Source organism: Phaenicophaeus curvirostris, chromosome 1, assembly GCF_032191515.1.
Source record: "Phaenicophaeus curvirostris isolate KB17595 chromosome 1, BPBGC_Pcur_1.0, whole genome shotgun sequence".
Taxonomy (NCBI): domain Eukaryota; kingdom Metazoa; phylum Chordata; class Aves; order Cuculiformes; family Cuculidae; genus Phaenicophaeus; species Phaenicophaeus curvirostris.
The window spans coordinates 177,881,334-177,898,546 of record NC_091392.1 but is presented as its reverse complement, the minus strand read 5'-3'; the positions used below and the strand labels follow the sequence as shown (position 1 = coordinate 177,898,546).

General features: G+C 39.1%; 1 protein-coding gene across 2 annotated transcripts in view; it reads left to right on the top strand.

Annotated features, from left to right (window-relative positions):
- The window catches only part of TSC22D1 (TSC22 domain family member 1), a 92,520-nt gene that overhangs the window by 41,122 nt on the left and 34,185 nt on the right, over nucleotides 1-17,213 (top strand). The gene's annotated exons all lie outside the window — the stretch shown is intronic.

The following is a 17,213-nucleotide window of genomic DNA, read 5'->3' as shown; positions in this document are numbered from 1 at the left end:
AGAATTTCACCAGATAGACTTGTAGTGTGCCTATTTTTCCTCTATCTGTTCCTTGTAAAATTCCTTGAGCATTTGAGCCACCTAACTCACTTTACGTAATCCTTTATATCTTCTTGACCAGATGCCAGCTCCTCTTAATTGTTTCATAGCGAGTCTGTAAAAACCTGGCTGTTGACAGCTCCTTTTTCCTGTCCCAGAAGAGCTATCTTGTTTAACCTGAAAGATTTGCTTTTTTCTTTCCACCCTCTATGCACTTGCTGTGGCTTATGTTGCAGCTCTTTCTCTTACGCTTTGACAGTGAGGAAAACTTCTGTAAAGATCAGGAATTTTGAGGCAAAATTTTGCTACTTCAGCCAAGGGTAAACCTGTCATTTGTGTGAGATGCTTTGTCAGTTCAGAGTAGTTTAAGGAAGGGAGATACATCTAAAAATGTCTTCCTTTTATAACTCAGAAACCAGTGTTGATTATATAAACAAGAAAATGAGAATAACGAGCATAGGCTCTGGGTTGTTTATCTTCCCTTGCTTTGCAGTGAGGGAGATGGGTAACAAAACATTGGCAGTTTAGTGTGAATTTCTGAAAGCCAGAGTGGTTCCAGCGGCATACTGTAGGTTGGATTTAATTTCTCAAGTCCAGGGCATTGGGATTTTAGTAGTGACAAAAATCCTTTCCTAGCTCTATTTTTTTTTAATTTTTTTTTTTTTTAATTGAGTAAAGCAGATAATTTGGTTTGCCAAACCTCTGTTATTGATCACTGAAAGAAGGAATGTGATTTAGGGATTAGTTTAAAGAAGTGTTTTTAATTGGAAACTGGAAAAAGGCATTCTCTGAAAGCAATGGTAACAAACAGTTGAACCATTCCAGTTTTGTTTGTTGCGTGGATTTTATGAAGAATTGGTGGCTGCACAGCTCCTAAGCCAGGTCTGTAAGTTGACATCAGCAACATGAGGTGAGTTGGTTGGTTGTTTCAGGAATTGTTGTGGTTTGCTGCTTAAAAAGTTGGGTTGTCCAAGTGGTGTGGAAGGCATCACAAATTAACTATTTTAAAAATGGTTGTGAAGACCATATTAAGCTTTTCTTTTACTGATGACGGTGATACTTCCCTGATCACTTGCTGAATTTTTTTGTAGAATATAAAATTACTGTTCAAATAAACTGTGCTGTATCGCTCCATTCCCTTGCTTCACTCTCATGTGAGTGGCTTTCCTTTTCTCTCTCCTGGTAGAAACTGATGTTTTATGCTTTTAGTATGTACCAATCAAGTGGAGGTCAGGAAAACGTATGAGTGTTAGGTTTCTGTTATAGCACAGTAAGTGAAAAAAATCCATCTTGCATAAAAGGGCTGTCACTTTTTTGAGGGTAAAATATCTTTTAATCCTGATGGTCAGTTGTAAGAGATTGCACAGAGAGGCATATGGTGTTGGGGTAGTTTTGTTCTTAGTAACTACTTCAGCAATTCCAAACTTAGCAGTATCTGACCCCTTCTTGCCAAACTCAGTTATCTTAATTCTGAAGTAAGTAGCATTTGAACAAATAATGAAACTTCTATGATTCTAAATATACTTAATGGGATTACAATTGACTTTTGAAAATTGAAATGTGACTTAGATTTTCCCAAAACTTGGCTTTGTACTGACTTGAACTATGGTCTCTTCATCAGATGGAGTTACGCGTTTAGAGGCCACATTGAAATCATGATAATAATAATGCAGAAAGATTGCCAGCAAATGTAAACTGCTATTCAGAAAAGGAACTTTTTAGAAATTAATACTCGTTTAAGTAATCCGTAGAATTATTGCCATGGCGTATAGGGAAATTAACTGTCTCTGTCTTTGGTTTTAGCCTTTTGGTGAAAGATGAAAAGATTTCTCAAATGAGAGAAGCTGTAAGTTAAAAGGTAGACAGTGTATTTTTGTAGCTTAATTACTAGTAAAAGTATGATAACATTCTCTGCAGCTTATGCACTTTTTCCAGGATGTTACCTTGATTAAAATTGATTTAACTACCTAGGCAGTGTGAGTTTGCAGACTTTGCTTCTTGTCAGTAGGAGACCTTTGTTAAAAGCATAATGTAAACTACAGTGTTCTGTACTTTTTGCATGGAGCTGCAGAACATGAAAAGACTTTGGACATGGGATTTTGCAGAAATCACTGACAAGTAGCTTTGGAAAAATTCGTAAGAATTTATTTAGTTCCCTATGGCTAGGGGAAGGCTTAAGTCATAAAATTGGGAAATTTCGGCTTCTTAAAGGTAGATGTTTAATCTGTTCTCATTTGTTACATTGTTCCAAGGCTGTATGTCCTGGCATTTACTAGTGAGGGAGGGTATTACTGAAACTTAAGAAATACTGTTTAATGTGGTGTAGAAGTAGCATGTGAATGTGAAACATCAGTCTCTGAGACATGGTGAAAAATGCCTTGAACACACGTAAGCTGTGATTTGGGAAAGCATCCGTATCCATTTAAGTGCTGCAGGGGAATTGTCACGCACCTGCTGCTGGCATGAGCTTTTCGGAACAGTAAGATCTGAAATAGCTCTTACAATGTCTTCCTGCTCTCCGGTTAGTACTGTGCATTGGAGGAGGAAGCATGAAAAATTAATTTGCACAATCCTTTTATGAGTACGTGTTTAAATGATAGAGAGATGAAATTGGACTGAAGCACGTAAGATTAAATAGAGAACAGCTGACTTCAGCACAGTTGCTGAGTATAGATGGGATGTCCTGGGTGACTTCAGGACTGCAGAGAAATTAAGGCCGTGTTGGACACCGGAACAGTGCAGGCATTGGAATAACAAGCAGCCAGCTAATGTAGAAACTCTCCCTTAACAGGCAGCAGACTTGACAGAACATGACTTGGCAGCAGCTCAGCTTTTCCCCGCCCTGTAAGCAATGACACTACTAGTCTGGACTCTATAGATTTGTAGCTCTTGCGGCTAGGTTCTCTGGTGTCTTAATAAACTATAAGTGCGCATTTGAACCAGCCTTGGGCACTGGTTATGTTAATCACCTAAATAGTGCCTGAAACAGTTGTGTTAATGCTGCAGCTTTTCTTTAAGGGGAAAGAAGTAAGGAGTTAGAAGAGCTCCTGGACTTGGCCATTTATGTAACTGTTTAAGAGCTTGTGTATCTTTGGAAGCTGGTTGAGATTAGAAATAGGTTAAAAATTTGATAGGGACATTCACTGAAAGAACTTATATTTGTTCCTTTCTGATAAATCAAGAGCAGTTGTGAAAATGAGGAAGCGCTATAAAAATTTTTTTTGGATTTTTGTGTTAATGTCATCTCAGTTTTACTTCTGCAGTATCCTAGAATGCAACTAGTATTTTTCATATATTGCTTAACTGATCTCTGAATTTCTTTAAACAGAATTTACACAGCACCTGATGGAATTATTTTCTTTGAGTATTTTGGAGAATGCTTTTCTCTGTTATGTATTATGCTGAGGAGTGTTCCAAGGAGTCACATCTGTATTTTAGTTCCCTTTACACTTGTACAGGCGATAGCTTTTAACTCTCTGTTTCCCTGTATTAATGCTAATTTTCATCAATTTGTTTTTAGCTTTTCTTCCCAACACTTGCATCCACTTCAGTGACTTTTCCCGTGTTTCCCAGATGAAAGAGCACACTAGTCAGGTCTCTGTAATACCTCCTTATTAGCTAGCTCGGAACTGTTTTCTTTATAAAGCAATTTCTGGACATGAGGAAGATGCACAGTAACTCTACCTTTGTTCAGATAATAAATGCTTAAGAAGAATGAAGGAAACTCTTGCCCCCATATCAGTCCTTGCATTGTTCTCCAAAAATGCATGCTGCTTGGAAGACTGGAATGTATCTCTGCCAGCAGTCAAACCAGTGCTTCCAGTGTGCAGCACTTCAGCTGCAGGGTGTTCTGCTTCTATTCCCCAGGCAATCTTAACACCCAAATTCCTGCTTGTAGGTGAACTTAAGTTATTGTTTCAGATTAATTTTCTGCCTCTTGGAGACACTTTTTAAAATTGTCATGTTGGTGGGAATATAATAATGATATAAAGGATTGTTATGCCTCTTGCCCATTTTAACTCCAAGTTAAACGTTTTTGTGAAGGCCTTAACACCATGTATGAAGGGATGAGATCAATCCAGGCTCTTCACTCACCTTTACACTTAAGCAGTGAATGGTTTAAATAGTCACATTTTGTCAGCCTGAACCTCCATCTCTTGAAGTGCCTACTGTTTCAAAGTCTGGCTTGCTCTGTCATTTAGCGTACTTTATAGAGATACTCCCCTTTCTGCCTTTACTAAGTACATGCTGGATGTTTTGACTTGTCTAGCTGTTTGGATTCTTTTCTTCACATGGAGTGCAAGGTTTTAGATTGGGGATATTTGAGAACCATATTGTGTAAGGCCTTGGTTCGGTGAACAATATGCCTGGTTTGATTGGCATGTGATATTCAGTTATTCTCAGGACACTCCTTGGAACACTTCATATGGACTGAGCTGGAGTTCACAGTGCAGTGACTGGCTTTCTGCAAAGCCGGTGTGCTTGTTACCTGGAGGACTTTTTTCTGCTCCGGATAAAAGCAAATAAAATAAAGCTGCCAGAGCCCCATAATTCTTTTCCCTTCTTCGTTCCTGTGTTTCCTTTTTAATTTCTGGTACAATGAAGATGTACTTAGCAACCCCCCCCACCCATCGCAGAATGCATGCAGGTTAGATAAACCTGGAAAATTTCATTGCTTCCAGTACGATCCATAACTTGATTTATAAAATACACTAATCTCTATACCTCAAAAATAAAACCCACAACCCCCAAACCTGTATCAAAATACAGGAATTTACCTTTTAACTTCGAACTGTAGTGACTGTAATGCGCTGTGAATGCTGTTTCCATGCCCCCCCCCCCCACCAAATCTGAACTTCAGTTTAGTCTGTGTAAAATAAATCAAGGTGTTGTTTTTACTATTTACTCCTTGATACTAAGAAGGAGACTTTGCTTAATAAAAAAAACCTCATGGATGGTATGTTGATACAAATGTTTGTTAATTTGGATCATATGGCAAGCGTTTTTATTTATACCTCAAATTAAGCTGAATTTTCTCATTTGCACACAAAATTGAAAATTGTTCCATCAATATTCTGACGTAAGTCTGTCATACCAGGATTTCATTAAGGCAAAAATTCCGCAAAAGTGGAGTTGAGACTTATAAAGTATAATAGATTACATAATATAATAATTATATATAACGTAACACTATACATCATGCAATATAATACGATACAGTATTTCCTTTTTTTAGCATGACACAAAATTATATCCTCAAAGAGTGGGGATTCTGCCCTTCTTTCCCCGCAGCTAGAGTTTTTTAAAAAAGGAATAATTTTTACTTGTGAGTGGTGTGAGGCTTTGCTAGTGAAGACCTTACACTTTTAATAAGCCCTCTGCCCTTGTAGCGTAGTTCCTGTATTATATAGCACACTGACTGTATTATTTTGACAAGAATTTGTAGTAGTGTCTTCCTCCAGTAAAAGTAGTAGGAAGATGATTTTTTTTTTAGTTAAAATGTAAAAGCTTATATTTTTCTCTGCTATGCTGTTAGTGATGAGTTTGTGTAAGCTTTTTTGTTAAATTAGAGCATTCCTACATGCAAGGGAACTAAATATGTATTTTTAGTATTTTATATAGTTTTTTACTCTTGTATATAGAAGAAATCAAAATAGTATCTTTCCAACTCATGAGTGTTATCTGTGTAGGAATGTGCATTCATACACTCAAATATGTATCTATCAGCTTACGAAGGGATCTGTAGCTGAGTAACACTGTATTGTGTATTTTTTTTTTATACTGAAGAAGTGCTTTGGAGATGTTGCTGTATGTTGTGTGACGTTTATATTGAAGGGTAAACAAAAAGCGCTAAATTAAATTCTGATGTCTTAAAGAGCTGCTTCATAGCACTAGGCACTCGTACTGACCTTTCAAATGAAAGCTAAAACCAAACTAAGCTTAAACTAAAGCAATAAATGTGATTGCCTGCAGAAAGCAGACTAAGACAATAAGTTCTGCGAGGGTTCCAGGGGAGGCTTTTTCTCTGCTTACAAGGAGGTGGGGTTAAGGTGCAGATGACTATTTTCAAAGTGAGGACATGCAGTAAATTGTTTTACACAGCTTCAGAACCATTGCTCTTGATACTTTCTAAAGTGCTCGGTAAGTTAAAAGCATGAATTTATAACAACTCCAAACTCCTGCAGCCTGTAAGAGCATGTTGGAGTATCAGGTATATTTTTCTGTGCAGCTGAAGCTGTACATCTTTTTCTGTCTATATACGCAGTTATATAGATATGTCTGTGTATTTCTTAAGATTTTAAAGTTTTGCACCAACATATTATTATTTTTCCTTTTGACTTTTAAAGTCCATCATTAAATAGTCTTTTAAAAGAACTTTTTCCCAGCTGTGCAAAACGATATTGTTGTACTACCTTTAGTTATTAATGATTCTGTGCAAATCTGTAACTGAATAGTTTTGTCCTCACAAGGAGCAGTGATCAGTCACTGCAGTGGTGGTGTCCCTCTTGTCACTAGACTGGGCTGTAGGAAGTTTTATTTTTTTTGCCATCTGTTACTCCTGTGTGCTGATTTTGACTTGACCTGGATGTTCTTGCCCTGTAAGGGCGCTGAGGTTTAAATGTTGAGCACAGACTGATTAACAAGGCATTAAGTCAGTTAATTCTGTCATTTTTTAAATAAAGTATTAACGTGGTTTTGAGTGGTCACTGATTTGCATTTTAAGCAAGAAGAGATGGCTTATGTAAGCAATATGGATTTCTAAACCCTTTGTGGTGTTCGGTGGTTTTAGTTCTCAACCTTAAATTGTGAAGTTTAAAGTAGTAAGCTGCTGAATCTGCTTTCTCCCGGTAGCTATTGTAGTGATCAGTAACAAATGTGGAACTAACTTGTTTAAAGATGAAGGTTGTAGATGAATATGAAGAGTGTGCAAGTCTGGTTTGGTGCAAGTATTTGTAAATGTGTGGTTTGTAGAAGAGATTGCCTTGTGTTACAAAACAGTAGGCTTGCTTATCAAGAGGTCACTTTCCCACTCCTGTGACTTGGTATGTGAGTGAACTGGCTCAGTGAAAATTGGAATAAAGTGAGCTAGGGCTTGAGGAAAATGGAGTAGCGTCCTCTAGTAATGGTAATGAAATAGCATGACCTGCAACTTAAATTTTTCACAAACTTCTGAACTTCAGATACGGTGGACTTGAGTAGTTCTCAGTCACCGGTATATCAGACCAAGACCAAAGGTCCCACTGAATGGAAAAGATTATTGAAATCCTTCACTTTAAAAACAGATTCAAACACTGAAGAGGCTTTCCTACTTCTGTGTTGTGTTTGCAAGAGCATCAACTCCAGATTTCTATTTTGAGACGTTCTTAATTCCTGAGGCCATCCATGAAAAGATTTTTTCATGAAAAGATCTTTCATTCATCTAAGAACTCCAGAATTAATTAATACAGCTTCAGTTTCCCATTTATGGAGGGGGCATAAGAACTCTGCATGGTATTAACTGGCAATGACTGTTACAGCAATGCAGCCTCCCTGAGAAGTGACTCTTGAATTTTCAGAGACATATTGTGGCCCTTATGGGTAGAAAGGCACTATCTAACACTGTTACCAGCTGGTGGAATCATAGGTTTTGGGAATCTTTGTCTCAATTTACGTTCTGTGAGCTGATGTGCCCTTGAAGGACATGTTGCTATTTTTGGTAGACATAGCTGCCTGTTGCATTTGTTCTGCAAATTACAGGGTATGTTCTAACTCTAAACTTACGCTTATTTGACATTGTGGTTCCTTGGAAGGATGACGGTGCGTAGGGCAGTGCTTTTTCCCCAATCTGTTAAGTAGTCCTGTTAATGCTGTTAAGAGAAGTTGTGGTTAACCAGGCAGGCAGCTGAGCACCACACGGCCGCCTGCTCCCTCCCTCCCTGCAGTGAGACGGGGAGAGAATAAAAAAAACCCAAACAAACTCATGGGCTGGTGAGATAAAAACTATTTAATAGGACTGAAAAGGAAGGATTATTAATATGTGCAAAACAAGTGATGCACAATGCAGTTGCTCACCACCCACTGCCCAGTCCGTCCCCAAGCAGAGGCTGTTATCCACTCACCCCCATCCCTCCCCAGTGAACTCCCCCCAGTTTTATTACTGAACATTATGTTGTATGATATGGAACATCCCTTTGGTCTGTTGGGGTCAAATGTCCCAATTGTGTCCCCTCCCAGCTTCTTGTGCACCCCACTCCACTTGCTGGTGGGGCAGAGTGAGAACCAGAAAAGACCTTGACTCTGTGTAAGCACCGCTCAGTGACAACTAAAACAACAGTGTGTTATCAACATTATTCTCATACTAAATCCAAAACACAGTGCTGTAACAACCATTAGAACAAAAATTAACTCTATCCTGGCTGAAACCAGGACAAGCAGGTCTTGTTCTCATATTTCAACTGGAGATCTGGAAGCTCTCCTCCTCCTCTCTTCCTGGGACATATTGACAGCTTTTGAGTTAAACTAAACCAGAATTTCCTCCAGCATGTCAGAACAGGTGGTGTAGTGTGGGGCACGTGTAGGGAGAAGCAAGACACAGGCTTCCAGGAGAGGCTATTCCTGCGGATCCTAAATGATTGTGTAGGACTTGGTACAGTAAATGTGTGTACTCCAGGCTTATCTTGGCACCCCTTCCACCTGTGTGTCTTCTGTGTGAAAGGCCATTATTCACGTTCCTGGAGGCCGGAATAAGGTAGAGAAGTTATTGCTCACAGATGGTGCTTCACATGTAGAAATATGTGCTTTCTTCTTGTACCCACACATGACTTAAAAGACATCTTGCACAGCTTGGCTGAACTTTTTAATTGTGATAACTCAAATCTTGAGACTGGTGTTCTCTACCAGTTTTCTACCAGTACATTTTATAGTGCTTACTTTGATGTTACGTAGACCAAATAAAAGTTCTTCTTAGCAGATCAGCTGTTACAAAAAAAGGAACCAAAAGTTACAGAAGTAATTTACTGAAGTTTTGTTGACTGCCCTTTGAGATAGGACTGAAAGTGTAAGTGAGAGTAGGAAATGGTTTTGCTGAGCCATAAAGGCTTTGTTTTCCTTCCGTCTTAAGTCCAAGTACTGCACTCGTGATTTTACATAGAAGGAGAATGCACAAACTATGCACAAAGCATAGTTAAAATAATATTAATGTAAGCATAAAAAATACTTGTTGGTAATGTTAGTCCTTTCCTCTGTAACCGGAGTGGTGAAACCATAACAGCTTGAGTAGAGTCTGTGATCAACAGCATCGGAGTTAATGAAATGCTCTTGACTCTTTCTGTAATACCTCCTTCTGAGAATTTTAGACTGTGTATCTAAAGATTCCTTCTTGCAAGGTTTCTTCTCATGCCTTCCTGTCATCCTTTTGATATCCAAGCTCCAGCATAATGGGATATGTGAAATTTGGTCCATCTTGTTGTTTTGGCAATGGAATTAAACCAGTACAAAATTGTCATTATTACATTACAATACTAAAACTATCCCAGTATATCAGTACATGGGTAGTTCTCCATTGTCAGTGATGGTACATGCTTTGTTTCCCTTCTCTTTTGTTATGTTAAAAAATAATATGGTTCTATGACATGGCTTAAAACTATGACTGTTGATCTGAGTAAGCAGATGTAATATATTCAAAAGGATCCATCTGTACCATTTCCTTCTGCATTCCCTGGCTCCCTGGAAAAATTCAGTGATGTAGTCTCCAGAATACCTTTACTTTTTAATAGGAAGACAGAGTTGATGTATAGGCCATTATCCGCAGAGACTTCAGGCCTGTATGATGCCAGGTACTGTCATTGTATAAATGTGTATTGTTTAATAAAACTAGTTAACCCTAAGGAAGTGATTATTTAGGTTAATTCTTCTGCTGGGAACATGATTTTACTAATTCATTGTGTGTTAAATAGACATTGTAGGACTGGAAAGGCAGAGAGCGGTGTCCTTTCTCTTCAGCCCTACTCTACTTTTAATTCTTGCTGTTGGCCTTATGCTCTGAAATTTTAAGAAAGTCACCTTGGAAGGCTCGTTTTCCCCCTTTTTAAAGGGTGGCACCATTCTTCCGTTTGTCTGCCCACTTCCACTTGGTGGGTAAGACGTTCTTCCTGCCACTTCTTCCTACCTCTATCCCAGCTGTTGTAATGTGGACTTCACAAGCAAATTGAAGCTTCCTCTCTCATACTGAATACAGAAAAGATATTCTCTAGCCTAGAAACTTCACACACAGTGCTAACAGGTCAGTGTGCAGCTTAAATCAGTTGTATATTCTTACGTGTGTTGTTTGCATATCCTCTTGCATGTAATTCTTTGCACTTGTGTCCATGTTGAGCTGTAGGCTGCAAACAGTGATGCCGCAGTTTCCCCCACAGGTGAGAAATTAGTAGTGATGAGGGAGGGATCAATACAAAATATAAGGCTATTTATGTTGGGAACGTCTGGTATAACCTAAACATATGGTTGTGTGGGCAGCCATAGACCTGAAACTCCTTGCTTAGAAAACCTGCCTAATATTTGGGTTGATTTCTAGGAGTCAATTCCAGACTCCTGGTAACGAGAGTTTTTGTAATCTCACCCACCACTCTCAATTCATGTCATTCATCTGTCTATTTTAAATGTGTGTCTTGTGAAGTAGTTCTAAAATTACCTGCTGTTTTGACCTGACAGTGACAGGAATATGTTAGCTCCTCCTACTGCTGTTCAGCTGGTGTGCGGCTGCTTACACCGTTCAACAGAGGATGCTTCTGCATGAAAGATTGGGGCATTTGAAACACTACACTGACTCTTACTGTATATTTGACCTTTCTACAGCTGTGACTGAGAAGGTTTTGGTTCATCATTGTGGTGATGAGAGCACAACTTGTTTGTTAGGTCAGGTGTTCAGAGCCCCTCGATGAAATTCAGCAGTTCAGGGGTTGCTCCCTGTACAAACTGCAAGAACTAGTTTGCTTGCCCTTAGTGAGGTTGCCAAACCATGCACCCTCACTCAGCTTGTCTGGCCAAGCTCACTGCTCTCTTGGAATATGAATTGTTGTATAATTTCTTGTACTAAGGAACGCACCGTTTAACTCCAGTGAAACTCAGGGAGGGGGTGTTGGAGTATAGTTCAGTAATAGTAGCTGTTTTGCCAGGTTGTAGATTACATCATCAGGATCACATTATTTGAAAATGCTGAGATTTTACTTAAAACAAAAAGAAACCTCTGCTTTTCAGAGAAAATGGAAATGAAGTGGGATCTGAAAGAGTTATCACATCATGTATTGGTAGAGGAGGACAGAATGAGGGTTACTGGCTAAGGTAATATCTGGCAGAGCAGCTTTTCATTTGTAACATAAGAAACACAGCCCTGGTTCCTCTTTGTCTGTTCCCCTTCCATTTTCTGACTGACTAATTCTTTTGTGCGTGAACAGATTTGTATCTTTGCAGCTTCTGTAACAGCTAGTAAGGAGAGCCGAGTTCCCTCACCTTCTGGCAAATTCCAGATAATGTCTTTGATATTGCTTCCTCTGCCTTGTAGAGCTGCTCCATGACTGCAACTTAAGCTTTTCCGTAATCTCCCATACAACCAAACTTCTTGTGTTTTTCAGTCTCATTACAGGTCCAGTCTTTAAAATGCTGGTGGTGAGTTTTTGGTCATATGATTTGGATATTTTACCAAAAGTTTGAAAACCTTTTTAGTGTTAATTGTGTGTAATTCTGAATTGTGCACTAAAAGTTCAAAATAATTTGCTGATACAGAGTGCTATGCAAATACTGGATAGTAGATAGTCCAGTTGCTTAGCAATAACATTAGCAGGCATGAGTGTTTATAAAGCAAATATAATATGATATCTTCAACAAGGTATGTGGTGCTTTTTGTATTACTTAAGTGTCCTGATAACTGTTGGAAAACGTTTATTAGGATTACACATGAGCAAGCACCTGACACTTAAAGCAACAGCTTGAGTAAGTAGATCTGATAAATGATGTGCTTGTGTTTTTTAATCTAAAACCCCACAACTTAAAACAAGTAGTGAACATGATGACTTTCCAAACACATTAGCTTTGAACTTTGAAATGTTTTTTTTTTTCACGGCGTTGATAAATACTCTTTGAATGGCTTTGGATGTTCAGTCTGGAAATATTAAGGGTGATGGGTTATGTAATTAGAAGGAACAGAGCAGCTCGGTGCCACATTGGCAGGTGGGAGTGCCCAGTAACCTGGTCAGAAGCGAACCCCCTGACCTGGCTCCCAGTGCTGTCACCAGAGTTCACCTGACCTTGGGGACCTTTGTGACAGGCACCTGAGTACTCGGGGAGGCTCTGTGGGGTCTGCTTGTAGCTTGGGAAGATAGGGTCATTGTGGATTTGCTATGGGACTTGGGAAAGAACAGTTTGGGATTGTATGCAACTTGGTGTATGGTATGACAAGACTTAGCTGAAGTTAGACAGCTGATTCTACTTTAGGTCAAACCATCAGAATGGGATAATTAGGGCAGGGACCAAGGTTGAAGAAAGGAGGGATTGGGGTGATTTTGAGGGAAGGAACAACTGTGGGTGGGCTGGTTGTTTGTAAACAGGTGGCTGGGCCGTATGTTTGTGTGCCCTGATTAGTACGGTCTGTCCTGTCTGCTCATTAAACTTTATCTCTAATTATTGGGTAAGGGGCTGTCTACTGTGTGTGCCTATGGGATTTCAGCGTCAGCAGCTGGAGCCAGTGTGGGTGACGGGCTGGTGTTGTTGGGTCGTGTGAGGGTGCGTGTGTTGGCATGTGATTGCTGGGGACTGAAGTGGGGCTAGGCGGGGAGTGAGAGAAGGGACTTCAGAGCAGCCATCAAGTCCAGGCAAAATGTGTGTCTGCGTGAGAGAGCTGGAGGAGCTGGCTAGTGGAAGAACTGGGGGTTTAGGCCAACTGCTGGGCAGGCCGTGGGGTCTGGTGAGACCCCTGCTCATGTGTGTATCTGTGCATGAACAGAGGCAGGAGGTGAGGGGGCCAGCTGCTGGCTAGACAAAGTCCAAGGCCGGATCTTGGAGGGATCTGAAGGGAGTGCATCTGTGTGTTTGCAAGGGGGTCTGAGTACCAGCAACTGGAGTGGGGCCACAGGGGCTCTTGTGCCACACACTGGCAGCTGGGGAGACAGAGGTCTAGAGACAGTGACCCAAGGCCAGTCACAGGGGTATCAGTGTTCTCTGTTTGTGTGTGCACATATGCATGCATTCTCCTAATGGACTGCCACCCTGATCAGAGGGGAGCAGGAGGTGGCTATTGGTTACCAAATGCTGATTTTGCACTGATCTGTGTGGCTGGCCATGTATATGTGCTGTGCACGTTTTAATCCTTTGTCTATGGGGTCCTGTGCTTGGCCTTGCAACTGGGCTATGTTGGGCCTATGTCACCTCTGTTGGGCTGCTGAACTTGGCAGCTGCTCATCAACTGATGCAGGTCTGAGAGATACTAAGGCTCTTGGAAAAAGCTCTCCTTTTTAAAGCTCAAAATGAATATTTGAGATCATTTATTCAGGAGATACTAACTCTGGTTTTCAAATGTGCTGAAGAAAAGCACAAGAAACTTTGTATAGTGGAATAATGGAAAATTATTTTAATGTAAAGATTTACTGATGCTGTGGCTTACAGAAAGTCAGAAATTTGAGATTATGCTGTTTATAACTAACACTGGATGTATGTAATTTGGAAGATAAAATTTGGTTTAAAATACAACTTAAGGTGGTTATAGTGTGCTTGACAGCATCATTCCCCGGCTAGAGCTCTACTCAGTAGACTTTCAGAATGTTAATGAAATCCTTTTGCTAGTGTATTATAATTTATTTATTATTGTCACACATCGTTTTAGACTACTTCAGCAAAATTCAGTGTCCTAAATCTGACCTTGAAGCCTTCTCTCCGAATGCACACTCTAAAGAAAAATCCAGACAAGCAACATGTAATTAAGTGCCATCAGTTCCTGTGATTGGCCTCCATTTAGATTTACTGGAGACTGCAAATTGTATATAAACCTGAAACAAGTTTCTCCTTAGTGACATAAAATTAAATCTGAATAAAAGCTATCATTCATAAAACCTTTTAGATACCTAAGCTCCTTTTTAGTAACATACAAGTTGACACTTTAAAAAAAAAATTTTGCTTTGGTGAATTCCCTTAGCCACCTCTTCGGAGGAAATAGCCACCAGACAAAACAAAACCCCAGAAAAAGTGGAAAGCTACTTGCAGTGAGCATGTGAACAAATGTTTGATCCTGTTGTGATCTGTGGAGCCTCAGATATTTTGCTTTAAGGCTGTTTCAAAATGTCACAGGCACTGTGTAAATAGGTTGTTATATTCAGCCATATTCTTGTACACAATACAGGTAAGCTTGTCACGTCTTTATTTTTAAAATCTGGTCAGACCTCTGGAGAAGCTCACATTAGACACTCAGCATCATTCTAAGGTCTCACCTATTTTAAAGCAAACGATGTAGGGGGAAAATAGGGATTGGTTTGCTGCATGCGTAAGTGCGTACTGCTTAAAAGACTGAATGGCTTGTGCTGTTTAGGGAATGGTATGCAGCCCTGTAGCTGAAGACTGATGTAACACCCTAGAAAAGAGAGTTAAAGGTCTCAAATATCTTAATGTGCAATGTGGAATAAATAATTCAATGCAATATATAAAAGCTGAGGGGTCACTGAATCTGGAAAGAATTGGTTTCAGTTAAAATCTGTAGGGTGGAAAGATATGTTTGCCTGTCTTGTAAGGGTCCTCTGCTGATTTAAGATAAAAAAAAAAATAGATTGAGTTTTTGAAGCTAGAACAGAACTGCCTCATCTTTAATAAAATAATAATAAAAAAATATTAACTTCAGCAGAGGAGTCTTTCGGAAAGCATATGTTAGGCAAACCAGATTTCCAAGGAGCCTCTACACTGAACAGACTTTAAAGCTTGATATGCAAGATGGCTAGTGTTCTGGTGCAGTTATTGGGGTGTATGTGTATTGCCAAGGAACTACTGTAAAGGATTATTTCTTTTGGAAAAAAAAAATCCTTTTGTGCTTAGAAAGATTGGCAGTCGGTCTTGTGTGACAACCAGTGTATCAGAAACAAGACTTGGGACTTCACATGGCCTGTAGAGTTCTGGATCTGGCCTTTGAATATGTGTCAGAACTTGTAGAGCTGTGGAAAGGGTCTGATTCTGGGCAGTAATGAACTGATGAAATAATTCTGGTACCTGATCTTGGTTTTTGTTTGTTTGCTGAGGATCTTAGTGGGCACATGTCCTTTCAGTCTTTGTACATACGTTCTTCCGCTATGGATACACATCGTCTTTTACTTTCTTGTATTGTTTCCTGGCTTGCTCAGCAGGTGACTTGCTGAGATAGATGACTTCTGCTCATCGTTGGCAATTAAATGCTGTGGCTCCATTATAGGATTAAGTCTTTGATTTAGGAGACATTAACTTCATCCTCTTTGACCACTAATTACTGAAATAAATGTTTTCCATTTTATATTCTGTTAGCTTCTACAAGATAGGACTTGACTTCTAAAGCATGTTAGTGTTTAATCATAATAACAAAAGGGTAGGTTCCTTACCTGAATACTTAGATAAGGACTTCTTTTGTCTGTGTAGTGTCTGCTTACTGATTACTCACTTTAAAATGCAAAACATCAGAGCATGGGAACAATTGTCTGCAATGATTTTGGATTCAATTTCATGATAATATTTTGCCTTTTACTTGTTAACATGCTTGCATGCCTATTCCTGCCTTCACTGATCTTATAAAAGCTATCGGTTCTTTCCTATTCTTGCTTGCCAAAAAGTCTTAGGCTAAATTAGTTGATGAAAATGTCTGTATTCTGCCGGTGCTGAGTCAGAAGTTTTTATTTAAACATGATGAATTTAGTAATCATCAAACCATGCTTAAATCATCAGGGATGCTAATTATAGATAGGATAACCTATACTTCTGAAATACTTAATGAATTGAAGGTGAAATCTTTCTCACCTAAGTTAATAAGTGCATTGGTTTCAGTTGGAAATGGATGACACTGCAGTTCACAAAAGACAAAAGTAGTCATTATCTCCATCAAAAGCCGAGTAAGATTCTCAGTTTTCTGTGCTCTTTAGGGTAAGAAAGGAATAAAAATCCTTGAGATTCTTAATGCTGTATTTATAATTTTGACTATTTTGTGTCGATGATGCTTTCCTGTATTTTAGAATATGCTGAATACTTATAGCTCTGCCTCCAACTCCACTAACTTTCTTAGTTCTCATGTTTTATGAAGGTTTTTTTATTAGCTAATATTTGAGGATCATACTGTTGGTTATGGCTAGCATGTTTGAGAGTTAACCTGAGGAAGAAAATTAGTCTTGCATTTAGCTTAACAATTTATTCAGCACTTTATTTCCAGCAGCTATTTATAGTGGTAGCATCCATCACCAGCCAGAGTAACTTTCCATTGAATGCTATAATAGTTCTGAGATGCAGCTATTTTCATTCTTCTCTAGAAGTCTTCAATTTCATCTGTGTGCAGACAGAGAAACTGTTATTGAGGTAAAGCTGGAGTTAAAAATGGTGATCATTTAATTTTTGTCCGTTACATGTGATGAGGAAATACGCAGATTTTTGTGTCTTCCCCTTGTTAATCTGGTAGTTCCATTTTCTTAATGCTTGTGAAATATAATGACCGGGCAATGGTCTTCCATACCAATGTGAAGCAGCACTGTTCTACTGAAAATAGAACCCTCTTGTATTTTCAGAGACCGAAATGCCATGGTGTCTGGTTTTGCTTTTAAAATTAATGGAAACCTAGGTACTTCCTACAAAGAATCTCTGAAAAAAAGGGAAGAAGATGAAAGGATTTTAATGTCTGACTAATTTAGGTGACGAATCTGTCCTGTTGTTCATGGTCTACTTGGAGAAACTGATCACCAGTTCCAGGGAAAAGTCCTGTTTAATTACAATCAGTTGCAAAATGATTCAGTATAGCTTTCTTATATGGAAGCATTTGAACTTAATAGACTCTTAAGTGTTATGCTAACTGGTGATAAATAAAACGAATACAGAACAGGCAGGTACCATTACTCTTACTTAAGTTACTGTTAGTGTGTGTGTATTCAGGGTGTATATGAATATTTTTAGACCAAGTTTTAAATAGGAATAATGATTCTGATGGGCTCTAGTGG